Below are 27,919 nucleotides of genomic sequence, written 5' to 3' on the forward strand. Positions count from 1 at the left end.
TGATGATGTCACATATTACATCATTCATGGCATGATCAGTGACATCCCTTACCTGGGGATCACCTCTAATCCAAATCGCCAGAGGACCAATGCGAAAATCAAAGTGAAAAGCTGACAGCCCTGTCACGTACCCCTCTGTAAGATGAAATTCGCCAAGCGGGCCCCGTTTACTGTGACCCTGGCCAGAGGCTCTGAGTAAAGGAGTCGCACCCATGCCAAAAACTTTGGCCCAAATCTGTAACGTTCAAGCGTCGCAAACAGGTTTGGCCACTCAATCATGTCAAACGCCATTTTGGCATCCAGCGACATAATGACTGCTTCTTCTCTTATAGTCCTTGCCCTAACTAACACTCCGTTGAGAGGCCGCACATTTTATGTGGTATTTCTGCCCGGCATGAAACCGGACTGATCCGGATGAATCAGTTTATGGAGCAGGGGCGATAGCCTCCCGGCTAGGAGTTTAGCTAAAATGTTGATTTCTGGGTTTAATAATGAGATCAACAGGTAAGATTCACAGTTCTCCAGTGGTTTTCTGCCTTTATGGATCAACACCACACTTGCCAACCTTGGTGCTTCCGAGAGAATTCCCTGAGACACACTTTCGTCATACATGTCTATTAGGTAAGGGGCAATTGTGGATGCATTTGTTTTAAATAGTTCAATTGGGAGACCACTTGGACCCATTGCTTTCCCGGACTTTAAGGCACAAATTGCTTTAATCACTTCGTTATTGGTAAGATCCGTCTCTAATTCTTTTACTTCTGAGTAATCTCGGAGCGGAAGATTAAGAGTGGCCAGCAGCTATTGTGTTTCCTCTTAATTGAACTTCTGAAAGGACTCGTATATCTATTGCAGGTGCTTAGCAAAAGCCTCTGCTATACTCTGTCTATCTTTACGTCTAACCCCCCCCCCCCCACACCTTTCATTACTAGTTCAAAAACCCATCTGGAAGCCTGCTCCTGTTTATCTAACCATGCCAATAGTTTGCTGGCCCTATCTCCAGTCTCATAGACTCGACATTGCGCTGTCCAGTAGTGAGCCCTGGCCACCTTTTCAGCTATATCTCTATAGTCTTTATGTTTTAAGAGCAATTTATGCTTGGTATCGGGAGTTGGCTGGGTCTCCAACTCGCGTTCCAGGTGAGAAATCTCGTCCTCTATTTCTTGGAGCTGTTTACGCTTTTCTTTCTTGTATCCGCTATCGCCGCCACTCCATACCCCCTATTCACTGCCTTGTACACCTCCCATAACATGCAGGATGAATCCACAGAACCTTTGTTCTCCGTCGCCTCAATAACTTTGTCCCGTATGGCTGGTATCCGTAAATACCAGGAGTTAAGTGCCATCTTGTACCTTTTAACCGAGGGGCTACCCCCATAAGTGACCGGTCAGAAATGCCTCTAGGCAGATGTTCCACGTCTCTGAACATAGCGAGTTGATCGGCCCTGCCAAAGATATAGTCAATTCTAGACAGACTCCCACGTACTCCCGAGTGAAAGGTGTATTGGCGGGAAGACGGGTTATACGCTCTCCAGATGTCGGCCAGCCCCACTGCTTTTAAAAACTCTACCTATTCCTGCCGGCTGTCTCCCTCTGCCTCGTGGTTGTCTATCTTTCAGGGTTGCATTACAGTCCACCCCTCCCACCCCCCCTCAAATTAAGGCCTCACCCTCTGGAAGGAGAAGCAAATGTGAACCCAAATCTGCCAGGGCTGAGGAATGCAATCGCGGTGGTACATATAGGGAAGTGATGTTGAATAGTCTGCCTTCCCAGGTGCTCGTTAGGGTAACAAAGCTCCCCAATGTATCATGTGTGACCTTTTTCACCTCAAAGGGCAAAGAATTGCGGAGGAGGATCTCCACCCTCCTTGATCCCCTAGTATATCCTGCATGGGCCACCAGTTTATATCCCCACCTATTCAGGGCTCTTTATTTTATCCCCCAATCCATTTACATTCCATGAGAGCAGTTTAACACCCCTGGCTTGCGGACTCTTTCCTATAGTTCTGGTCATGTGTGTGATATAGACCGCACTGTGGAATTCTCAGAATGATGTCGCCCTGAACCCCCAGCCTGAATCATTCTATATCCATACAATAACAAATCTGGCGGCTGCCCAGCCGGTCGCAAATTTGGTCGTATTAAGAGTAGGACATACCAATTCCATTCCTTGTTTCCTGACCGTATTGCAAAATGAATAAAACAATAAACTAAACCACAACAGCCCCCAAAGGAACTTTCCCCGCCCTCCCCACTACTCTGCCTCTCTGCAACGTGGACTCCAAACTGCCCACCCCCCACCTTTGCAGAGTGCCTGTGTACTCATGTCCCACAAACCTTAATGAGGGTAACGCGCCTCTCGTGGCACACAAGCAATCCTAAATCCTCCTCAAACCAGTATACTGTAAGCCCATGAGCAAATATATATTGGGCCTCTTACACCACACAGTTGAGAAACGATTTGAGCGGATCCAGGACACCTTGTAATACACTAAGGGTTGAATAGGCCAGGATTAACGAGTTTCGCACCCCAGCTACACATAGAATGTTCCACAGTTGCACCTCACATCTTGGAAACCCACTCCTATCTCCACACCAGCCCCCTAAACCAAAATGTTGTGCCCTTTCCTCTGTTAAACAGCGCCTCCCAATCCCAAGTCCTACTTTATTATTATTATTATTATTATTATTAAAAGGCTCTTCTATAGCGCATGGCTACTCGGGAGCATCCCAGCGCTTAAGACTGACCAAACAGAGATGGATTAAAAATGGAGATCTGTATTATCTAGTTTTTTGGAAACAGAAGAGTTTTTAACTTTTTCCGGAAGACAAGGAGGTTAGGCTCTTGGTGAAGAGGTGGAGGAAGAGCATTCCACAACCCAGCCGCGTTGTGCGAGAACAGGCGACCTCCTGTGCGGGCTCTGCTGATCCTAGGAACTGTCAGCAGATTTTGTTGATTCGAGCGAAGATTCCTGGTAGGGTTGTAAGATCTGATCATGTCATCTAGAATGGGGGGGCCACTCCCATAGAGTGTTTTATGGACCGTGCAAAGTGTCTTAAAATGGATTCGCTCCTTTATGGGGAGCCAATGCAAGGTACAGAGTGCGGGCCTGGCTGATGTACGATGGCTAGTGCCCGTGAGTAGCCGTGCTGCGGAATTCTGGACAACCTGAAGTTGCCGGATAACCGACACGGGGGCTCCAAGATAGAGCGCATTTCCATAATCCAACCTGGATAAGACAAGGGACTGGACAATGGTTTTCTTTGCTGCTTCGGGTAACTGAGGAAGGATTTTCCGGATTGTTTTCAGCAGTCCGAAGCAGGTGGCCACTGTCTTCCTTGCCTGGGTCTTAAATGACAACTCTGCATCCAACCAGAAACCGAGACTCTTTATCTCGGTCTTTGGAGTGGGTCCTGGACCCATACAGGTGGGCCAATGTATCGAGTTGTTAAATGTGGCTCGTTTTCCTAGAAGCATCAGCTCCGTTTTTCCTCCATTCAATTTCAGGTGGGACAGGTCCATCCAGTTTGCTACTGCCTCCAGGCAACGGCAAAGCCTGGAGGGGGGGGATTCCACCTGATTGAGAGAGACAACTAGCTGGGTGTCGTCAGCATAGCTTACCAGTTGGATCCCAAAGGGAGCTACTACTTCCGCCAGGGGCGCCATATAAACATTAAACAGTGTGGGGCTAAGGGAGGAGCCCTGTGGCACCCCACACTGTAATGGCATTGATGGGGAGCAGTTATTTTCTGAAAAGACCTTAAAGAATCTATCGCCAAGAAAGGACTCCAGCCACATGAGTGCCCTGCCTTTGACGCCCAGCTTTCTGAGACGAGACAGGAGGACACGGTGGTTCACCGTGTCGAAGGCGGCACTGAGGTCCAGGAGGATAATGGCCGCGCTGCCACCTGCGTCCAGAATCCTCATGGAATCCTCTACCACCCTCAACAGTGCCGTCTCCGTACCCTGTCCTTTCCGAAACCCGGTTTGGGTTGGATGGAGCAGGTTATGGGTCTCCAGAAAGGATGCTAGTTGTTTATTTACCCATTTCTCGGCAAGTTTACTAATGCCAGGGAGCAGGGAAATGGGACGATAATTGGAAAAGTCCTGGGGGTCGAGATGAGGCTTTTTTAACAGGGCCTTAACCATTGCCAGTTTCCAGTCTTGGGGTACCCTTCCTGATTCAAGTGAGGTGTTAACTAGATGGATGATGTATGTACTGATGTTGGGCAAGGCTAACTTTAGAATATTCATAGGGGCAGGGTCTTGCGGAGACCCGCTTTTTACAGAGTTGAAAAGCGAGGGTAAGAGTTCAGTACTGAGGGGGGAAAAGAAAGGGAGGCAAGGCAGAATAATATCTGTATCATCTGGCAAAGGAAGGATAGGTTCTTCTGAAGATAAGAGGAGGGAGGGACAGGAGGATCTTTTGAATTTTTTCAGCAAAGAAGTTCGCCAGATTGATGCAGTGAGCGTCAGCCTCCTCCGTACAGAGTGGGTCGGGGGCTTTTAACAGGGATTTAGCTATCTTAAACATCTCTCTTGGGGCATTGGCTGAGATCTCTATTTTTTCTGCATAGTAGATGGATTTGGCCACATTAAGAGCAGATTTATATTTTTTTAGAGAGAGTTTGTATTTGGTTTTTTTCTCTTCCTCTTTCTCTTCTCTTCCTCAAAATACTTCAGGTCTTCTTTGGATCCTCAAGCATCTAGTCTAGAGTCCTGTATCTGCTTTGACCAATGTGAGGTCGATTCTGGGGCTCCAGAGGTTTGCCACCACTCCACCTATTCCCAAGTCTTTTCTGGGGACAGGAAAAACCAGGACCCCTCACCTTGGCCGTCCCCCTCAGCTGGGCTGGAAAATGCATTGCATATTTTATGTTTGTCTCGCGCAGAGCACGCTTTACCTCTAAAAAGGATCTTCGCATTTTCTGAACCTAGACTGTAAAGTACGGAAAAAAAGTAATTATGGAGTTTTTAAATTTCAGTGGGGATGCTGCTTGTGCTGTCTGAAGAATTATGTCTCTGTCCCTATAATTGAATATCCCAGCTTGGATGGAACGTGGAGGCGCACCCGTTTTCGGAGGTCCCCCTGGTACCCTTTGGGCCTGTTCGACAGAAAAATAATGATAGAGTGAGAGGGACTGGAGGTGGTTCTGTACCAAATCTACCACAAAGAGATCCGTGGCCTGCCCCTCTGCTCGTTCCGGTACCCCCAAAATGCGGACATTATTGCTACGGGCAACCCCTTCATAATCTTCCAGCTTATTTTTAATGTCTGTCGTTCTCACCTGTAGTTTCTTCACTGTGCGCTCCAACCTTTGTGGAGGATTGAAGGGTGGAAACTGAACCTTTCATGGCTCTCACCCTGTCCCCCATGTTGCGCAGGTCTGCCCGCTTCAATGTTAGCTCGGTAGTGACCGTGTCTATCCTATTTTCCAGGGCTGCGCATATATCTTGTATTGCCTCCATGATATCCTGAAGAGTCCGTGTGTCTTCTCCAACCTGTTGCTTCCTATACTGTTCTTTATGTTTTTCCCCTGCTTGTTCTGTCCTAGACTGCGCATACTTATCTAGTTAAGTCTGATACGTTTGTTTCTGTCCTTTTAATGTCACCATTTGTGCAAATTCGGTCAGTCGTGAGGAGCCCGAAACAGTACCGCCACCCAGGTAGAGTAGTTGATCTTTACAACACTAGCCGGTTGATGCCTCACTTCATTCAAGTGCCTGCCACCATCCAGGAGCGCATCCTGCTCCCTTTGTTCTCACCATGTTCCAAGATGGCGGCTCTGCTGGTGAGCCTTGGGGCAGAAGTCCTGACCAAGCGTTCAACGTGTGGATTGTGCATCTCCGCACCTACCTCTCCTCGCACTTCTGGTGGACTTCCAAACGTGTATGCCCCCCCAGGCCTCATTTGTCACACCACCTTGAACCTGCTGCTGCTCCTCCCACCTGGCCCCCAAGCCGCTTCTGACTATGAGGATGCAGTAATATCAGCATGGGGAGCCTTGTCCGGTAGTCACGCTACCTGCCTCCAGTGCCTTGCAACATTCAGGACCTCTGCTGGAGTCAGGAGCTGCCCTGCATCAGCGTCCCGGTCCTCTCCCGCCGGGAGCCTCTCTTGCTGACGGCTCAATCAATCACTTCACTGCCCTCAGTCAGGACACTGCCAGTGTCCCATGCTGTGCGGCACGTTCGCGGGAAAGGCAACAAGGCATCGCAATCTGCCACCCGGCCACCGTAGTCTGGTCCACTCCAGCTTCCGGGCTTCACCCAGCCCTTTCTGGAGTCCTTGAGGTGCACACCATGCCCTCGCCGGGCCGCCATCCATTCGGTGTTTCGCGATCCAGGAATGGAGGAGATCGCGGTTTCAGGCTCAGTGCCGCCCGGGGTGCTCACAATCACTCCGGTAGCCTCTACAACTGGTTATGGCAGGATAAATGTATCAGATGTGTGTGGGAATGCTCCAGCTGGTGATGAGCTCTACCTCAGTGTGGCCATCTTGATTGCCGGTCGGCCACACCCCTGTCATAGAAATATTTTTATCCATTTTTAATTCCTCTCCTTTGAAAAAATGACTATTTTTCAGTGCTATATATGCCACTGTGTCTACTGGCCACAGGGAACAAGAGGTCTGCTGTTTGTAAATGCAACACTTTGAAATGGGCTAACATTAAAATGAAGAGGTTTTTTTTGTTTGTTTGTTTTTTATTTCTCATTTTATTAGCAAAAGAAACATCGTACAGTTTACAAGTGCGCTCACATTCCTCCTCTATATAGTACAGTACATATTCATTAGGCGGTTTTTACCATAATCAAATACAGGCAGTATCAACAGTAGGAACGTCCAGAGTGGCGGACTGCAGTGTACGTGCTACATCAGACAGGTTCAAAGTGTCCACGGCCCTCCAACTAGTGCAGTCGCCAGTACATTGTTCATGTACGCTGAGCATTGGAGGGTGAACATCCCAGGAATGAGGAGCTAGGCAATCAAGACAATTTATGCATTCTATACACATTCAATCGTCCCCTGATCGCGCCAGCACGTACGTCGTGTATGGACCCCATATGTCCCTTGGCCGGGATGCCTCCGGTAGACCTTCCGCATAACAAGTGAGCTGGTCGTAGCAATAAGCCATTTCCTGCAGCCATTGCGCCAGCGTGGGTACGGGCCTACCATCCCAACACATGGCCTCTCTGCGTTTAGCTAATTGCAGGGACAGAACCACTAACTTACGAACTCCAGCTGGGACTTTTGACACAATACCCAACAGACATATCCGCACATCTCGCTCAATCTGCACACCTTTCATGCTTGTCAATGCTAGTACCACTTCATCCCAAAACTTAAGGATTCTTGGGCAGTCCCACGCCAGGTGTAGAAAATCAGCTTCATCTGTACCACAACGCTTGCAACAGTGAGAGTCTCTTAAGCCATACTTACAGCTGGACAGGGGTATAGTACATTTGGTGCAGGAACTTATAATGAATACGTTTAAAGTTGCCATTAACTGCAAAGCTCCCAGTCATTCGGCAGCTTTCCTCCCATTCCTCATCCGTCAGTGGCTGCGGTAGGCACTCATCCCATTTGGCCCTGGAGTTATACTGTGCAGCACCCTCATCTATTTGCGAGGCATAGTAAAGACGTGAGACCAGTTTTGTTTTAGTGGTTGCTATGTATAATAATTGCAGCGCCCCCAACGTAGCCGGTTCTTCCGGAAAGCTTGGATACAAACTGCGCAATGCTGCCTGAAGCCTAGCATATATAAACGTGGGCATAGCCTCATTTACTCCAGCTTGTAGAAAGGAGGGCAACGAGAAGAACGACCCCCCTGCAAACACGTCCCCCATAACATGCACCCCCGCGGCGTGCACGACCTTAAGTGCCCCAGCTTCACCCATCACTGAAAGGTCTGCATGGTGCAACAAGGGCATCGCAGGAGCATATAAGAGAGCGTTGCGCTCGCCCCCCAAGTTCAGCCCAAGCCTTGGCCATACATTGCACTGTGTCAATCTCGCCCCGCTCCTACACCGTATGTGGATTTACTATCATTGCCTTCAAGGGGGTGGGGTGCACCGCGCCCGCTTCAACAGCTTCATGTGGCGTAAATGGCGGTGCGTTCTGCCAGTAATATGCAAATTGTGCCTGCGCACATAGATAATATAAATGCATATCTGGCACCGAAAAAACACCCAGCGCATAGGGTTTTGTCAATGCTTCCCACCCAACGTGAGATTTCTTGCCCCCCCCCCAGGCGAGGGTAATCAGAATTGAGCGCAGTGTCGCAAAAAATTGCTGCGTCAAAATAATAGGAACATTAACAAATAAATATAAAGATTTCGGCAACACCACCATTTTAATTAAGGCAACCCTGACTGCAAACGTCAGTGGCAGCCGCACCCACCGAGCCACTTTGTCCTCGAGCTGAGACACCGCCACACCATAGTTGGCCCTAATAACTTCTTGTGGGTCCTGATGTACCCAGATACCGAGGTACCGCACAGGGTCAGAGGCCCATCCTAAAGGATAATTCAACATGAATGGCACCGTATATCGGGTGAGAGGTAGGATTATAGATTTACCCCAATTGATGGCCAAGCCAGAAAACCATTTGAAACAAATGTATTCCCGGATGACTTGTTCAAGATACTGCGCCGGTTCTCTAATATACAGGACCATGCCTTCCGCATACATGGAAACGGCCACCGGCCTCTGATAGAATCGCAATGCTGATCCAGCATGCCTCTGTCTTAACACACATGCAAGAAGCTCTAGTACGAGCGCGAATATCAAGAGTGAAAGTGGACACCCCTGTCGAGTGCCCCATTGAATTAGAAACCCCTCCGAAACATGGTCATTTACCCGCACTCGAGCCACCGGATCTGTATAGAGCAACCTTATCCAGCTGGTAAAAAAATAAGGTACTCCCATACGGTGCATTACAGCAAACATATAAGGCCACGCAATCGAATCAAACGCCTTTGCGGCGTCTAGCAAGACTGCCACCGCTGGCAGTTCCGGCTTCAGAAGATGCAATACCGCAAACAGCGCCCTCAAATTATGTGCCGTAGATCTTGTGGGAATAAATCCCGACTGATCCGGGAGTACCATAACATTAAGTAAAAGGTGCAGTCGCGTTGCAAGGACCTTAACGAGTATTTTTACATCAGTATTTATTAGCGATAGTGGCCTATACGACTCATTTGTCTGGTGACTTGCCCGGTTTCAGTAAGGCAACAAGCAACGGCTCTCTGAGCGTATCAGGCAACCGTTGCTGTTCAAACCCCTCTGTGTACATGGCCGCTAGATGCAGCAGTAACAAATCAGCGTATTCCTTATAGAATTCAGATGGTAGGCCATCTGTACCCGCCGCTTTTCCATTTGGCAATGCCGTGATTGCATCCATAACCTCTGCAGCTGTTATGTGGTGTATCAAAAAATCTTGTTGTCCTTTAGACAACCACACTAAGGCGACGTCATCCAGGTATTGCGCGATTTCCTCTTCATTAGCTGTTTTCTTGCTCCCCTACAATGCCTTATAATATTGAACAAAGCGCTCTAGGATATCAGCTGTATCTGTTATGGACCTGTCACCATCCGTAAGAGCCTGTACCCCGCAATATCTAGCCCAAGGTTCTATAATTCTCTTAGCGAACGCGCGCCCAGGTCTACCACCTTCACAGTAGTACCTAGCTTTGAATCAACGCGATAAGTGGCGCACTTCCTGCTCAGCCAAATCATTATACTCTGTCACTTGCGAGCGTATTGCAGCCAAGGTCGCTGCAGCAGGGGCTTCCTCATAGTGACGCCAATTCACGCTCCAGCCGTACCATAGAATCCCGTAACGACTTAAGTACCCCTGCCTGTAGGTCTATGCAAGCGCCCCTAATGGTCACCTTAAACGCCTCCCAGACGACGCCTACACTCTGCACAGACCCTGCATTTTCATCAAAATAATGTTCTATAGCATCCCTTACACCTTCCTTAAATACCGGGTCTAACAATGCCGAGGGTTGTAGCCTCCATCTGAATGGAGCCAGAGCATAGGTAGGGAGGAGCATGTCAAGCAGGGCTGGAGCATGGCCTGATAGGGTGCGGGCAAATGCTAGATACCCGATACCCATGCAGCGACATCACAAGTCGCCAACCAATAATCCAAATGAGACCAAGTGTTATGAGTGTATGTGTAACAGGTTCCCTCTCTTACCCCAGGGTGTTTCAACAAGACCCAAGTCACACATACCATCACGCACAGCCTGTGCAGCTTTTTTGACATGAGCACTAGCTTGCGATTGTCTATCCAGAGCTTGTTCCAACACATCAAAATCCCCCCCACAGAGAATTGCAGAGACCGGCAGATTATATACTCTGTTCCATAGTATTTTGTAAAAGTCTGGATCGTCTACATTGGGGCTTTATACATTAACCATGGGAATCATTGTACCACATAGTCTCCCCTGTACGATAACATACCTGCCGTCTTTATCAACCTCCTCACGAGTATTCACAAACAGGACATCTTTCTTAATCAGCACCATGACCCCCGTGCATACGAGGAATAGGAAGATGCAATCCGTACCCCAGCCCATTTTTTGGCCACACACTCCGCAGTGCGGTCAGTTAGATGCGTTTCCTGCAGTAAAGCTATCTTGACATTATGACGGTCTAGATAGGCCAGCACCTGTCTCGTCTTTTTTAGATTGTTCAGCCCTCGGGCGTTCCATGTGATGCAAGTAATTTTACCTGCCTTATCCATTATTAATCAAAGGGAAGCAACTGGTAATATAACAGATCAATGATCCCACCAACAGATATATAAGATGAAATATCATCAGCGCACCTCACACAACTGCACGTACAAAACAGCATCAAACCAAGCCCCCTCCATCCCCACAATATTGTATCGCTTCAAACAAAAAACTCAACCACTCCACCACCCCCTCCCTCCAGACAGCCAATCCCCCCTCACCCCCCAATCATCCCAAATCCCCCTATCACTTCAGCTCCCCCAACGTGCCAAAGCTCCCCCAACTCCCCAGCACACCCCACCCTCCCACCTGGCCCATCAAACCAAAGTCGGGGTACACCCATATGGGGTCGCAGAGACAGACCACTCCCACAGAGCAGGAGCCGACCGAGCATGTATAACAGTATAATGCATCATACAGAGCATAAGGGAGCCCAGATGCCCCACATCAAAGTAGATGGTATAAGCTGAACTGAGGGAACGGATCCCCACACAGAGAGCAGGCATCCCAGACCCCCGAAAAGGCAGAATGAAAACGCCAGTCCTGACACAGACATAGTCTAGAGTATACCAGGAGTGCCATGGACAGGAGGGACCCCACGTTATTCCGTCGCAGGTCCGTCAGCATTCAGTGTCACCAAGCCCCTCCTCATCAGGCGCTACAGCGGAGTCCCGCTTCCTGCGTTTTAACTTTTTGGCGTAGTCCATAGCAGCCTTCGGGGTAGAGAAGATCTTATTATCGGTCGCAGCACCTATTCGAAGTCGCGCCGGGTATAACATGGAGTATGGAACCCCCTCATTCTCCAGAAACTGCTTCACTACGCAGAACTCCCTCCGTGCCGCCTGAAAAGCCACTGTGAAGTCAGGGAAAAACGCTAGCGTATTTCCCTGATGCTCGATGGTACCCTTCTCCCTTGCCAAGCGTAGGATCGTATCTCGGTACCTGTAGTTCAATACCCTAGCTATTATTGGGCGGGGTGGAGCTCCAGGGACAGGCGGTGCAGCCAGAGAGCGATGAGCATGTTCCACAATAAACATATTGGACAGGTGCTCCCTGCCAAATATATCAAGGATGAGGCGCTCCATTTAAGACTCCATTCTACCCACATTTGTGGTTTCCGGCAGCCCCATGACGCGGGTGTTGTTGCGCCGGGACCGCGCCTCCAAATCCTCATTCTTTACCTGGATGAGGGATAGAACCTTTTCCATGTTCAATGTCTTATCCGTAACTGCGGTCAGGCCATCCTCCGCGGCCGAGACCCTCTGCTCCACCTCTCCCTTGTGTGCGCTTTGTTTTTCAAGTTGTGAGGACATATTATCCAACCTATTATTGACAGCAGCCATCGACCCTTCAATAGACTGTAGGGTTCGTTGCATGGCCATCAAAGTAGTCTCTAATGTGGTGGGCCCCTCCAATGCAGTGTCCGCCTCCGAACCCGAGGCAGCCTTCTGAGGGGTCTTAGGTGCCCTCTGGGCCTCAAAGGCAAGCTTAGTCTGATGTTTGTCTGTTCTCCCCATTGTTGTATGACAGACAAGCAGCGCTAAAGCAGGAGATGGAAAGAGCCCCCATGCGTAGTTCAGGGAATGTCATGCAGTACTCCTGCTTACCCCCTACATGCAGTTAGAGTAGCCCACGAGCCAAATGTCCCCCCAGTGAGCCCCCCAACGATGCAATCAGGACACCCGGGCACCACAAACGTGAATTGGAATAAAGATGATGGAAAACCACAACTGCCTAGGTTACAGTCAAACACGATATATGAAGGGTGGCAGAAACAGCAGCAGCTCCCAGTTACAGCGAACCAATATCCTATTGGGCCCCACCAGGCAGCTTGCAGCAGAGTAATAAAGGGATCCTCAGTCCCTGCTTCCAGCAGCTCTGAATGAACAAGGTTCACCACTGCATGCACCGCAGTGCAGCGCTACCTCCCTCTCGCAACCAGTCCCAGGATCCCCGGAGGCAGTGGGGCCCAACAATGATCGACCGTCCCTGCAGGCCTATATTCTGTACAATTGTTGCATCCGTCGCTACAAAGTCTGCGTTTCACTGAGGCTTACACCAGGTCGACAATGTCACAGGCAGCCGGCTGCTCTTCCGCCCCAGCGCCAGGCCCCGCACCAGATATAGCGAGCCGGGCGCAGCCCCAGGCCCAAACCCACCTCCGCAGTCCGAGCCTTGAGCAGAGCCGGCCCAGTGCCGACGGCCACCGCCACCAGAGCCAAGGGGCCCACACCTCTCCACCGCAGGTCCGGAGCCTCAGTCGCAGGCCTCGCCGGCAGGACCGCTCACACGACACGCCACCACACCGGGGGCCGTTCATTCCGCCAGACAGGCTCCAATCGCACCACTCCTGCGTCAGCCGTCTCCAAAGGGCACTCACTGCAGCTGCCACTGCCACAGACCGGGAGGGCCCACTGGAGAGTCTCGAGGCCCAGCTGCCGCAAATCTTCAGCCACGGTCCCCGATCCCGGCGCAAGGCCGCCCGTGCGTCCCACCACTGCACCAGGGTATTGCTCCGCAAGTCAGACGGGCACCGATGTCACCGCTCCTGGGCCAGCTTCCGCCTCGACACTCCTTATGCGAAGTCCTAGACCGCACCTCCGTCCAGCGGTCTAACAGTACCCAGCAGCCGCCATCTTCAGTCTGGACAGCGTGGCGTGGAACGAATGTCGATTTCGCAAGCACAGGTAGAGATTCAAAAGTCACGAGGCACACCAATAGTTGCAGCAGCATATGTTAGATCCCCACAGTACTTTTGGCAGCGTTGATGAAAGATGATGCAGCAGATTATGGACGGATAACTACTCGGCCAAGCAGAACCTCACAGCAGTGCGGCCATCTTGCTGTGTGCCCTCTAGCGCCCCCCCCTAAAATGAATAGTTCACTTAACCATTAAGTTAACTCTTCATTTTAATTTTCTCACATTTAAAAGCATTCAAAAACATCATTTTGTTCCCATGCTCCAATACTGAGTTGACAAGGACTTTTATTTAAGATTCAAATACCTCAGTGCTTCACTTCTTCACTTCCGTGCCCTGAGCTATAAATCTGACTCCTGTACTGCTCATTGTCAGGCCCTGCTATCTGCAGCCTGAAGATAATAATGTAAAATAAGCACAGTCTTCCCTAAACTTTAAAATGAAAATGTGACCCTGTGCTAAATTGTGGAGAAGTGTGGCTCAGGGGTTAGAGGCGGCAGACCTGGAGCTTGAGTTTGGCCCGGGACCAGGGTTCAATTCCCCGCCTCGGCGGGTCTTGGGCTCAAAATTCCACGGACTCGTTAATTCTCGCTCTGGTGCCTCCTCGACTCACGGGTTCACACTCTGCGACTCTGTTCAATAGCTTGCTTAATCTCCACAACGGCCCCTCGCGGCGGGATGCCTGGCTTTCACCTTGTGGATACCCTGCCAGGGTTATCTCACAGGGGAATACCAGGACGGGTTCCCTAAGCAAGCGCTGAGATGCCCCAGGTTAAGTCGTGCGCTATATAAGTTTCATTCATTTCATTTAATTTCATTTCAAATTAAAAATGAACTCTAGGTTGTTAGCTGCTCTAAAGGTGTCTGTGAGCTACTGGTAGCTCACAGTCGACTGGTTGGAGACACCGGCTCTAACATTTCACTCCAATGCTTATGAAAAAAGTCAATTTATTCTTTCTGAGTACTTGACTATATAAACACTTCAGATCTTTACTGGAAGTTTTATTAAACCTTAGCCTATGCTATCTACTTACCTCCCTCTGATGGGATTCCATGGTCTGACAAGTGGCGTTGAACCACCCTTCAACTCTATCTTGGTCTTTCTCCTACACCACATGATTATTACGATTCACAGGTATTCAGCACATTTTCTAAAACCATATTCTACCAGACAATTATGTGTACAATTCTCCCAGCTATTACATCGATGCAGTCTGAATCTTGGTACGTTGCCAAAGCTCCAAGAATTGTGGATCTCAACGTGTTGTTAGTCTCCGTGGTAAGCTTACACATAGCATGGCAGAGATTGCTCAATGGTTCTCTCTGTGACAGTCCATTGCTTTAAACTCCACATTGAATCCAAACTGCCAGGCAGGAACAAAGATATAGTCAGCAGTGCATGCAAAAACAGTTGATGGACAGAATGCAGAACAATGTCATACATTCACCCCAGTACAGAGATCTGGGCCTAAATCCATCGTTTTTTTGCACTCCACACCACCCCAGTTCAGACATGGCTATATGCAAATCAGTCTGACCCTGTGCTTCATGGGAACAGTCCAGCCCGAACTGCCAAGTCATGCCTTCCCTGGACCGGAAACAAGCTTCCGAGGACCGGTTTCTGGCATTCCAGCCGTCTTCAGCCCGGCTTGCTTGAATCCAGTGGTGTGGAGAGCATGGGACTCACGTCATAGTCAGCAGTGCAACCATGGAAGCCAAGGTGGAAAGTTTGGGCTGCCGGGTTATCCTTCTCAAAACAACCATTCAGACATAGAAGCCTATTATTTACCAACCAATGATGTAACACCCTTACCTAGTTCTTAATTGCACTCCCAGGAAAGGAAGCAGCAGGTACATTATAATACTCAAAACCCTCCTGCGGCACTTCATCCAAATAACTTGGGTACAAGTATGTGGAGAAGTGTGGCTCACCGGTTAGAGGAGGCAGACCCAGATGCAGAGGTCGGCCCGGGACCAGGGTTCAATTCCCGACGTGGCAGGGTTTGGAGCCCAAATGTCCACGGACCTGATAATTCTCGCTTCGGTGCCTACTTGAATCAGGGGTTCACGCTCTGCAACTCTGGGCAATAGCTTGCTCAATCTCCACTACTTCCCCCGCGGCGGGATGCCTGGCTTTCACCTTGGGGGTGCCCAGCTGGGCTATCCCACAGGGAAAAACCAGGACGGGTTCCCAAAGCAAGCGCCGAGATACCCTTTGTGGTGATACGTGCGCTATATAAGAAACTACATTACCATTACCATTATAAAAGTCCCTAACCAAAATTTGCATTGCCTTTTAAGAATGTTACCAAAACTTTACGAAAGTAAAGGTCAAGCTCATTAACCTATTTGTTCATTCTGTGCTGCTCCTCTTTAGTATGGTTTTGAGTCCCATGAGATTGAATGCATTTATAGGCTAATAAAGTAAATCTGTGCTTGATCCTTCATCTGCAGAGGTCAGTGATAAAATGTGTGCATTCATTAATAATATATTAATTTGTATATAGTTATTTGTAAATACTGATTACAATTTTTTTAATGTTTTTACTGCCAGTGTAAACACAATTGATCCATATTAATATGTTTGTGTTTCTCTCCCCAGGATGTGAAGAGCATATTAAACAGGTATGATTATTTTCTTTTACAGAGTGCCATATATAAATGTAATAGGCAGCCATTAAATGTATTTTATCACATTTTTGTGCTTTTTGCCCTTTGGGTGAGCTCAACATCTTCTAATTAGATACTAACACCGTAGCTTTTGCAACCCTTGTACCAGTCGAATTACTGGTTTTGGCCTAGCTATTTAGACATGGTCAGTGACGGCTACCGCCCCTCTCCCTGTATACCCACATCAACCCAGAACACATCGACACGGAACATGATTTGTCTTTGGAAGGCGGGGGATCGCAAGACCCCCCGGACGTATTTATTAAGATACAAAATAATAAAATTGTTAAACAGAATATACAAATTTTATGCAAAAATATTCAGGAACATTTAGATACATTCATATTGACAAGTGTGATCGGCTAACCTTAACAAAAGATTCTAATACAGCTTGTTTCCTAACCGAATCTAACATCCTCATCTGAAAATTTTTGCATACTAACATTTATGGCCATATGGCAAGGTCTCTAACCGGTGTCAGGTCTTACAAGCTGCGCCCTTACCGCAGGTGCGCATGCGCAGCCGGGCCCGTTAATTAGCCGGTCCACCCGTGCAGCCAAGCCCGTTAATTACTCGGTCCACCCATGCAACGAGCCCGTTAATTACTCGGTCCACCCATGCAGCCGAGCCTGTTAATTACTCGGTCCACCCCGTGAACTCCATTTAACCACTGAAGGAGGGCCCTAACTCGCGTCACCAGCTGCCCCTGAAGTTCTAGGAGGGGCCAGTGACCCCTCCTCCCCCTGGGCGGACACCTCCAAAGGATGATGCCGCCCCCTCAGACCTTAAAATAGCTGCTCACCGGTCATGACCTTACCGCATGTCCAATACCCTAATAAATACGACGACCTGTGGAAAAAAGGACCTAAAGGACAGCTAGACTATCTACATCAACATGTCATGACATACCATCATCAGGCTACTATGTAAAAAAAGGCCTAAACAAAATAGCAAACATTATTTACATTTTAACACTACTCCCCAAACGGGAAGCCAATACTTAGTACACGAGATATATGCACAATTACAGTATACACCAAACATTCTAACCGACATTTATGCTTCAATTATACATCCTAAAAGGGAAACAACTTAATTAATAACAAAATAGGTATACATAATGCACAACACAGCTTTGTTCCAGGGATGGTGGGTGTGGAAAATTAGGAGGCACGACCAGTGTGGGGGAGCGTCAGGCGACAAGAAGGGCCAACTGAGCGTTCCCCCCCTCCTTTATTCCCGGGGACGCGGGGAGAGGGCAGGCTGCACCTCCCCTCGCCGCCCGCCCCTCTGACCCGGAAGACTGCACCACGCCTTCCGGATCAGGGATTGGGCGCCGGCCGACCGGTGGTGTGGCGCACACCTCCCACGTAATAATTGGACGCCGGGAGATCACGCCCCCACACCACCGGGAGGCAAGGGGAGAGGGGATCGCCGCACCGCCATGCGGGCGGGGGGGCCAAGGGCCCTCCCTTTTCACATGGTCAGTGACGGCTACCGCCCCTCTTCCTGTATACCCACATCAACCCAGAACACATCGACACGGAACATGATTTGTCTTTGGAAGGCGGGGGATCGCAAAACCCCCGGCCGTATTTATTAAGATACAAAATAATAAAATTGTTAAACAGAATATACAAATTTTATGCAAAAATATTCAGGAACATTTAGATACATTCATATCGACAAGTGTGATCGGCTAACCTTAACAAGATTCTAATACAGCTTGTTTCCTAACCGAATCTAACATCCTCATCTGAAAATTTTTGCATACTAACATTTATGGCCATATGGCAAGGTCGCTAACCGGTGTCAAGTCTTACAAGCTGCCCCCTTACCGCAGGTACACATACGCAGCCGGGCCCGTTAATTACCCGGTCCACCCGTGCAGCCGAGCCCGTTAATTACTCGGTCCACCCATGCAGCCGAGCCCGTTAATTACTCGGTCCACCCATGCAGCCGAGCCCGTTAATTACTCGGTCCACCCCGTGAACTCCATTTAACCACTGAAGGAGGGCCCTAACTCGCATCACCAGCTGCCCCTGAAGTTCTAGGAGGGGCCAGTGACCCCTCCTCCCCCTGGGCGGACACCTCCAAAGGATGATGCCGCCCCCTCAGACCTTAAAATAGCTGCTCACCGGTCATGACCTTACCGCCACAGGCCAGCATTGTTACCCGACGATCTGGCCTCCCTCCCCTCCCCCCCCCCTTCCTACTCCTAAGCAAGGTCATGTTCACCTCGCAGATCCCTCTAGCCATGCTAATATGTTGTTCGACCACAGGACATTCCTAGCCTCAGTCAAGTGCACCCCGTCCCGCAGGTAGAAATGCTCCCCCCAAATACACCCATGAGGAATTGTCTGCAACCGGGGGGCTCGAAATAATTTGTCCAACTGTGTGTTGATCCTCTTTACCGAGTGATTCAACGCCTTGACCGAGTCCCCCCCTTGCCACTGCCAACGAGGAATAAGTTGCGACCAAACTACCGTGCAACCCGCACATGTTCTGGACAACCACCCCGCAGTGGAGATGATTTCTTCTATCAGGATGCGCCTCCCTAGTTTGGTCAAATCGTTCTCCCCCAGGTGAAGTATCACCACTGATGGGGGAGCGGGTTGCTGAGATAATAGTTCCAGAAAGTAGTCCTTGAACTGCCTAATGCCTAAGCCTCCCCTCCCAAAGAAGGAAACGGAGAACCCCTTTTCCTCAGCCCTTCTCCTTCTTTCACCTGAAAGAAACACATTTTTTGCGCGCCGAACATAAGAGTGGCCCACAATCCAAGTCACCAATGTCCCTTGATCTTCTTGTTGCTTGTGTTGCGAAGCTGATGTTTCTTGCCGACATTCGGCGAGTTCCTCCCCCGCGTGACAGGTTCGAGAAACTGCAAACCCAAAAGATACCAAGCGCGAGTCATCTGGTCATGTCACAACATGTCAATACGTACATAACGTTTGTAACACTCAGACGACCATCTCCCAATCCATTTAACCTTTTCGACTGGGAGTCCCCTTACAACTGCCTCAGTTGCTGCCCCAATTCTGAAAGAAGGGGTGCCAAATTCCGTGGGATCCAGGCCTGCTTTTGCGACCGCCAGCTCCAGGACTCTCCTAAACTGATACCTGGTCAATGGTGTACCATCCGTGTGACACAATAGTGCCCCCCCCAGCGTACCCTCCCGCTGCCTTCTAAAAGCCTCTACATGCGAGACTGGGCAACAAGGACTATGGTATCCCCTTTCCCTCCTGGTCGGTTTTTGATCTTTGAATTGTCACCCACATTGTATCATCCTGGATCACAACACAGGCCACTCGAAGGCCACCCCGTTTGTCACCCTTTGACGCTGCTACCAGCTTGCCTATCCTTAGAGCTCCATAGAACGCTAGTGTGAACGCCGCTTTGAAAAGCAGCACCTCCCATGTTGAGCTACAGACGCCCTGGAGTGCTAACAACAGGGCTGTGAGCCTTACCAGCCCAATCGGCTTTCTCGAATCTGTCGAGTGTCCCTGTATGCGACGCCAGCCCCTCAATGCCTTGCGCACTACAAACATGTTCGTAGGGTCCCTCATGCCCTTGGCTTGTGCGAAGAAGGAAACTGCCGCCCTGTGCCTGTTTGCAGCTGCCACCGAGCTTTCTTCCCTGTGCATCAACTCTAGGTATGCAGCAAAACTGTCCTCCTGTGCCCAGCTAGCCTCCCAATTGTGCCCTAAGAAAGTACGGTAAGACTAGAACGCCCCTTCGTATGCCGTCTTGGTCCTGGGGGCTAAGCTAGATGCCACGAGGTACGGTAGTCTGGGGCACCAATCCGCCAGAGAGCAACCGGAAAAGGTGCTGGCGGTGGGTCTGCTGCTGGAAGCTGCTCCCTGAATACCTGCATTTTAAAGCAAGAAAGGGCGTCAGCTGCATTATTGAGAATGCCTGGCACATGTTTGGCTCTGAAAATCACATTCCATTTCAAACATTGTAGCACAATCTCCTTTACCAAGCGCAGTATGAATGGACACCGTGCCGCTTGTTGGTTAATGCATTCTACCACGCTCATGTTATCCGACCAGAACACCACCGACTGATTGCTAAGGTGCTCCGGCCAGACCATCAGTGCTACCCATATCGGGAATAGTTCCAGGAATCCGATGTTGGTGGTCAACCCCCACGACCCCCATTCCTCAGGCCATCTCTGGGCGACTCACTTGGTCCCCAGGATGGCGCCAAAGCCCACGCTACCAGCAGCGTCTGTCCATAAACCCAACTCTGCTGATGTCGTGGGGGGGCCAGGCCACACTATCCTGCCGTTGAAGCCCTCCAGGAATGCCGTCCATATCCGCATATCCTGGCGAACCTCGGATGACAACCTAGTGCGGTGATGTTTCTCTCTCAAACCCTTCATGGCTTGGGCAATCGACCGAGAGAAGGGGCGTGCCATTGGGATGACTCGTAATGCAAAGTTCAATTGACCCACCGTCTCCTGTAGCTGCTGCAAGGTAACCTTGTCCTTGAATAGGCACTGGCGCAGGGCCGCCTTGAACTTAAACACTTTGTCTTTGGGTAACCTGAAGCACCCTTCCAATGAATCAATTTTGATACCCAAAAATTCCAAACAGGTGGACGGGCCAACCGTCTTCCCAGGCGCTAGCGGAACCCCGAAAGCCCGCATGAGCACGCAAAATTCCTGCAATGCCCAGGCACACTCCTGAGTCCCCGCCGCTCCCAGGAAAAGGAAGTCGTCCAAATAGTGCATGACCTGTTCGTGGCCCGTGGACTGTCTCATGACCCACTCTAAAAAAGAGCTGAAAGTCTCAAAGTATGCACATGAAATCGAACAACCCATAGGCATGCATTTCTCCATGTAAAATTTGCCGTCAAAGGCGAAACCAAGGAGGTGGTGGTCCAAAGGATGCACCGGCAACAGATGAAAGGCAGATTCAATGTCCGATTTAGCCATGAGTGCCCCGCCCCAACCCCCGCAATAGGTCCACTGCTTGGTCAAACGAAGCGTACTTCACACTACAAATACCCTCGTCTATCGCATAATTCAAGGACGCCCCTCTTGGTGCAGATAAGTTGTGAATCAGTCTAAACTCGCCCTTCTCCTTCTTGGGGACTACACCCAATGGTGTACACACAAAGTCGGGCACTGGCACCTCCAGGAATGGCCGAGCTATCCTGCCCATGGAGAGCTCCTTTTGAATCTTAGCAATAACTACTGCAGGATTATGCTGTACTGATAACTGATTCCTGCAATGAGCGCTGCCTGTGTATTCCCTGCCGGGATCCGGAAACCTTGGGAGAAACCTTCCTGTAGTAGGGCAGCCGCAGCGTGGTCTGGGTATCTGTTCAACCATGGGATCATTGCCAGGACATTAATGGGGGAGGGGCCAACCGTGCTTTCTACGCTATTCTGGTTTCTTCACCCCTCTCTGACTCTGATTACCACTTCTCGATCTGCATGTTGTATCAGGATGGGAAGTGTGACCGCAGATTGCGCAGGCATGTCTGAATCTACATGTGCCGGCCGGCCTCGTACAGGAGCGCTTATTAAAGTCCCAACACACACCCTTCCTTTCCCCGCCGCCCCCCCTATTCTTCCCCGGGAACTCATTCTCCTGTGCTGCACGAAAGGGCTGCTGGGGTTTAGCGGGGAACACACTGGCTACACTAGTCGGCTGGGCAGGGGCCGTGTTCCCTGAGAACTGCTTATGCCACGACAGCGAGTAAACCTTGTCCCATGTCAATGACAAGTCAAATTCCTTAGATTTCCTGAAATTTACATCATATTCCTTCCATGCCTCCCCAGGGTACTGCTCGCTCCACCCTACAATCCTGCTCTGGTAGCAAGCCATTACTGCCAGTACATTAGGAGGGCGTTCAGCAGTGATAGCCGTAAGGATGGAGAAGGCCCTGATCCAATTCACCAGAGTTTCCTCCACCCTAAACTTCGCACACTGTACTCTCCATTCACTAGGGTGCATCCATTCCTTAAGTATTTTGGCATCCTCCATTTCCCTATTGTCCAATAACAGAGAGAAAATATAAATATACTTTCCCGCCCAAATCATTTCTTTTACCGGCCGAGAAACATGTTGCTCTAAATCTTCGCTCCTAGACGGGATTGTGCCGTCCCCTAAGAGAGGCAGAGCCACCTCCTTACCATTACCGGACACTGGGGCCGGTCCCACGTTACTTCAATTCGGTTGAGGGGCATCCATACCTGCAGAAGAAGGAGAAACGGAGCCCGCAGCCCCTCTCGCAACTGTTGCCGCCCTAATCTTTTCCACCATCTTGGCCGCCTCAGCGGTATGGTCTAGCGTTGAGGGCATCATACCCCCCTTCTGCAGCCAAGGAAGTATAGCCGCTATCTGCGCAGTTAGCTCGGGTGGGATCGGAGCTTCAGAATCCGGCACCACCGGCGGGGGGGGGCCCTATGGGTGCCAGCACGGGAGGCAACGGAAGTGGACAAACAGGGGCAGGCGGGGCCGGCCCGACAGGAGGGGCCCCTGATGGCAAGGCAGGAGCCGGTGCCACGGGAGCCGGGACTACCGGCTCGGGGGTAGTGGGAACAGCCTCAGGTGCAGGAGCGGGTGCGCGGTCTTGTTCCTTTTAGGCGAGGAGTCTGAATCCCCATCTGGCAAAGGCGCAGCAATCTGCCGTTTGGGTCTACCGCGTGGGCCTGTGATATCCTCAATCCTCTCCTTCACGCGAGCCTCTAGGCTATCAACCTTATCCAATCTCTTATCCATGGCATTCATTTTACGCATCATGGCCTGCAACATCATCTCCTTTTTTGTCCCCTTTGCACCCTTAGCTCCCGGCATTTCGTCTACTGACCGACTCGCTTACTGCTCGGATTCGCAAACCTGTGCACCCTGTACCTTCACCAGACGGAGGATACGCAGGGGGCTATAAGCACCACGCAACTGCGACCGCAACACACCGGCTATTCCGATTGTTCGGGGTGGCCAAACTCTAACGTAGACCCACCCGGCGGCCACACGAAGCAATGAAATGCGAGCCCCCCGCTCTCCTCTTACCGTTGACGTCCTGCGTGTTCTACGTCCCGTACTCCACACATCCACTGTACACCGCTCCGGCACGTACGATCCACGCTCCGTCTGTCTGCTTCTAATGTTGCGCTACCACACACTCCACCAGCATTCCTTGACCTGAAAGATAAGAACAGAAAATTAGGAGGCCCCGAGCGAGGCCCCTCCCCCCGCCCCTCGCCGCCCGCCCCTCTGACCCGGAAGACTGCACCACGCCTTCCGGATCAGGGATTGGGCGCCGGCCGACCGGTGGTGTGGCGCACACCTCCCGCGTAATAATTGGACGCCGGGAGATCACGCCCCAACACCACCGGGAGGCAAGGGGAGAGGGGATCGCCGCACCGCCATGCGGGCAGGGGGGGCAAAGGGCCCCCCCTTTTCAAATGTGTAAAGGTGAGAGACCATTCATCCTTGGGAACTTACTACTCAACGGGTAGAAGTAGTATCATTTTTACCTTATTTACGTTTTTTCTCCTAATTTAAAAATAAAGTTTATTAATAAAGTAATTGTGTACAAGCACAGTATACTTTTGACTGAATCCGACAGTGGTAATAATCACAATTTAGCTAAGCTAGGCATCTTGGAAACACCCCAAAGCACAAGAGAAAGATTTTATAGTTAAATGAAAATCAGTTCTTCACCACTCCAGAAACAACAGGAGTACCACTATACTTTGTGCTAATTTGGGGAAGGATCTGAAACGTAGAAGATTTAAAAATTTTCAAAGAATTAATTAACTTAACCAGCCAATGATGGAGCGAGGATATCTACAGCTCAATCTTTAAGTCTTATTGTCAAATAATATACCATACAAGTTGTATGTATGTGTACACTTAACAACTGGAATGACTATAGGCCACTATATCATTATAATAGAGCATACAGGTTAATTAAGTTAAACACATTAAATATAGGGGCCACATATAAATGTTGTATATGAGCCAGAGCCTACAATTATGCGGCTCCAATATAATCCGTAACAGAGGAACCTCAGAAATAACCATTGCTGGTAGAAGACCACCCCAAATGCAATATTTAAAATAGACTGATGCACACAAGAGACAAAGAAAAGAAGTACAATGTCAAATGCACACTTAAACATTCAGTATGGCGCAAACCAAGCCCAACTGCATGTAAGAACAGACCACGACATGGAAAGCAGCAAAGGCCTAAAACAAAATAAATGCAAAAGCAATATCACATGAATACATAATAAATGGTGAAATAGCATTAACACTGAGTCTGAGTCAGATGAGCAAAGGATAATAGGATCTACAGACATGGCAAAATAAAGAGAAAAATATAGCAAGTACGATACTTAGGCACACACTGGTAAAAAATGGATGAGCAGGATTGAGTACTTCAGTACTTAAGTTGGAATAATAAAATGTCTAAAACAACTATTTCACCCACAAAGGCACATTGACTATAAAAGATATACATTCAGCCTGGCATGTCAAAGAGAAGATGAGATGATGGACGATGTTGTAACACGCTTTTGTAAATTAGTAATGTATTGCTATGTTGCATTAGTTAAACAATGATAAGGCAGTAGAGGGCTTCTACTTCACTAATTTTAGAGCTGAGCTAATAAAGGAACCATTGAGCTTAACAGAAATATTAAAGCTATTGCGGACATAAGTTAGAGCAGAGCCACATGCTCTGGGCACAGAAGCTGGAAAACAAAATTGCGGAGTATAATTAAAAAAAACACAAACAATGCAAATCCCCTGGCAAGAAAATAGATCTAAAAATAAAATGTGTTACAAATGTGGGTTAGCAGGTCTGAATCAAGGACTGTGCCCAGCCCAATGTAAAAAATGCTACAAATGTGGAAAATACAATAGCTGTGCATTGTTTTCAAGACTGAAAAACACAGAAACAAGGATAAAATGCTCTATGCAAAATATATTAAATAAACCAAACAATACATCAGACACATGGAGGACATTGAAGTTAACGGAAGTGAAGACAAATCACCTAAAAGAAAATAGGTAAAACATTTTTATTAGATGAAAGACATAAAACATGCAGAAATTAACTTTCTGGATTGACACAAGTAAAAAAAGGGCATTTTTTCAGCTTCTGTAAAATTAAAAAAAGGACAGCATTTAGGAATATTTGTATTAGACAGCGGGGCATGCTGCAATATAATGTGTGTACCTGAATATGATAAGATGAAAGTCAAACTACCCCTCAAGCCTTCAAATGTTAGTATATTCCAGTGGAGAGCATTTAATCCCATGGAAAATCTGGTAACATTTTAAGTGAAATGTAACTTTTGTTGGGGAATATGCCCTCAAAGTTAAAACTCCTGCAACTTGTCTACTTAGCAGCATTACAGTACAATTAGTGGGCCTTGTTGCCATAGAAAATCACAGATGTTCAGCAAATAATGCAACAATTTATTCAAAGGCCTGCAAGAATGTAAAGGTGTGCAGGTAACTCTTCACATAATAAAACCTGTAGCACAAAATTGTAGAAGAGTACCAGTATATTTCCAGCAGAAAGTTGAAGAGCTTTAAAGCTTGCTAGAATAAGACATTATAGAACCAATATTGAGACCAACTGCATGGGTGTCCCAAATTGCAACAGGGTCCAAAAAAGAAACCGACAAGATTTGCATCTGTGACAACATTTATATGTGAAATTCTGCTATATATATGGAGATAGAAAGACATTTTCGGTGCCTCTTAACAAATATGTAAAGCTGTCTAAATGGTGTTGTTTTCTTAAAGTTGGAATTATATAAAGGGCATCACCAACTTGAACAGTCACGATATATTACAGTCTTCTCAACTCACCAATGGTTATTTTAGTATAAAAGGCTCTGTGGTATTGGGTTCTCCAGGCCTACATACTCCGCAGAATACCCGCTACACCATAAGAACTGTTGGCACAGAAACTAGAAAATGTAAAAGACAAGTTTATTAAGACCCCATGGGGTGGTGGTACATTCCTACAGCACCCTTCGGTAATGCAAGAAGTATCACACCGAACATCGGTGCGAGTCCTTCTTTTATACAGTTTACAAACATAAAAAAGGTAGGCGGTACATGGTTACAGAGTTTTAAGTACATATATGGTCATTTTTGGAACACAGCCAACTCATGGGAGGGGTTACAACACCACTGGTCAGTTTGGCAGAACATTCCTAAGGGGTGACTGGTCAATCGGAACTGCGCATGTGCGGGCTTGCCCGTTACTAAAAATAGCCTGTTGCTGGGCAAACTCAAGTGGTCAGTGGCACGGACAAAGGACTAAAGGGCACGCTGACCACGAGGCAGCTCGTTCTCTAAAATGGCCACCGTAACATACAAGATGGCGTTTTCAAGTAAGGCCAAGATAAGGGAAATAACGTGTAGCAAAGCTTAACGCTAACCCAGTCATTGTCAAATTACGACAGACGACCCTTTTAGCGTTTAGCTGAAGCTACCTCATAATGGACATAATCAGGATACTCATCTTCTATATCGATGCACATAATCTGGGCCACTTCTTTATGAAGCATTAATTCATTTTGGGCAAGAGCTCGCCAAGATGGAATACAAGCTGATAAACACATAGAACATAATGCAGGGCCACATTGTATACATAAGCATAGAAAGAACAATATCCCAACTATGATACATAAGATTGTCAGTAACTTCCAGCCCCATGTACTAAGCATTGACCAGAACCACCCCGAAAAGGTCCATGTACCATTGTCCGGATGTATTTCAGCAGCAATTTGGTGAAGTAGTGTGGCTCACTGGTTAGAGGCGGCAGACCCGAGAGCAGAGGACGGCCCGGGACCAGGGTTCGATTCCCGGCGCGGCAGGTTTCTGGACCAGGGTCAGCGGACTCGATAATTCTCTCGCCTCGGTGCCCACTCTGATCAGCGTTCACACTCGGCAACTCTGGGCATTAGCTTGCCTCATCTTCACTAACGGCCCCACCAGACCGCCGGGGATGCCTGGTCTCACCCTGGAGATACCCATTAAAAAGGGACCATCTCTCAGGGAAGCCAGGAAGGGTTTCGTAGCGGTCGAAGCGCCTTGGGACCCTACGGGTAAGTAGTGCGCTATATAAATGCCTATACATTTACATTTACATTAATTTGGATATAGCATCGTATACAGATGGTGAATTATCTGGCACGTAAACGCAGCAACTACTTCCGATAATGCGGCATGCCCCCCCCGATCGGCTAGTACAACATCTAAAACCATCCGATTCTGAAGCGTTACAATTCTAGATATTTGAAGCTCTTCAGTTATATTCCCCAATGCAAAAGCAGTATCATTAGCAACATCTTCAACAACACAAGTTAGTCGTCGTATTTTCCGACTGTTCAGAGCAGCACCCACAAAGGAAAACAAACCCAAATTAAAATCTACATATTGTTGCAGTGCGGTGTCGGTTTGATCTATATCTTCGAGGACTACTGCTCTCTTGACTCTGTTTAGTACAAAGTCATGATACAAAACATAATCATTATGAAACATTGGTGGGGCAATGAATACAGGGGGCAATACAAAAGAGATGTAGCATGTTCCTAACCATCCTAACGGAAGACGATGATAACCTTTATTGCCACATATGAAGTATGTATTACGGGAGGCTACAAATGAAATGCCATTCGGGCTATCAAAAGTAAGTGTGGTGTTACATTCGCTTCTGCCAACCGGGATTGTACCTTTATTACGTATACAGAGATCAGCTTTCGTATCAATGACATTAATAACATGAGAATTGGACATGTTAATGTTCCGTTGGTTGCTGTAA

At 48.6% G+C, this 27,919-nt stretch overlaps 1 pseudogene across 1 annotated transcript in view; it reads left to right on the plus strand.

Moving 5' to 3' along the window:
- Positions 1–27,919, plus strand: part of LOC147717659 (E3 ubiquitin-protein ligase TRIM39-like) — a 327,519-nt pseudogene that overhangs the window by 191,797 nt on the left and 107,803 nt on the right. The window contains exon 4 of the transcript XR_015296084.1: positions 16,047–16,069. The product of XR_015296084.1 is annotated as an E3 ubiquitin-protein ligase TRIM39-like (transcript). The remainder of the gene's footprint in view (positions 1–16,046; positions 16,070–27,919) is intronic.

Source organism: Lissotriton vulgaris, chromosome 5 (assembly GCF_964263255.1).
Source record: "Lissotriton vulgaris chromosome 5, aLisVul1.2, whole genome shotgun sequence".
In the NCBI taxonomy this organism is placed as follows: Eukaryota; Metazoa; Chordata; class Amphibia; order Caudata; family Salamandridae; genus Lissotriton; species Lissotriton vulgaris.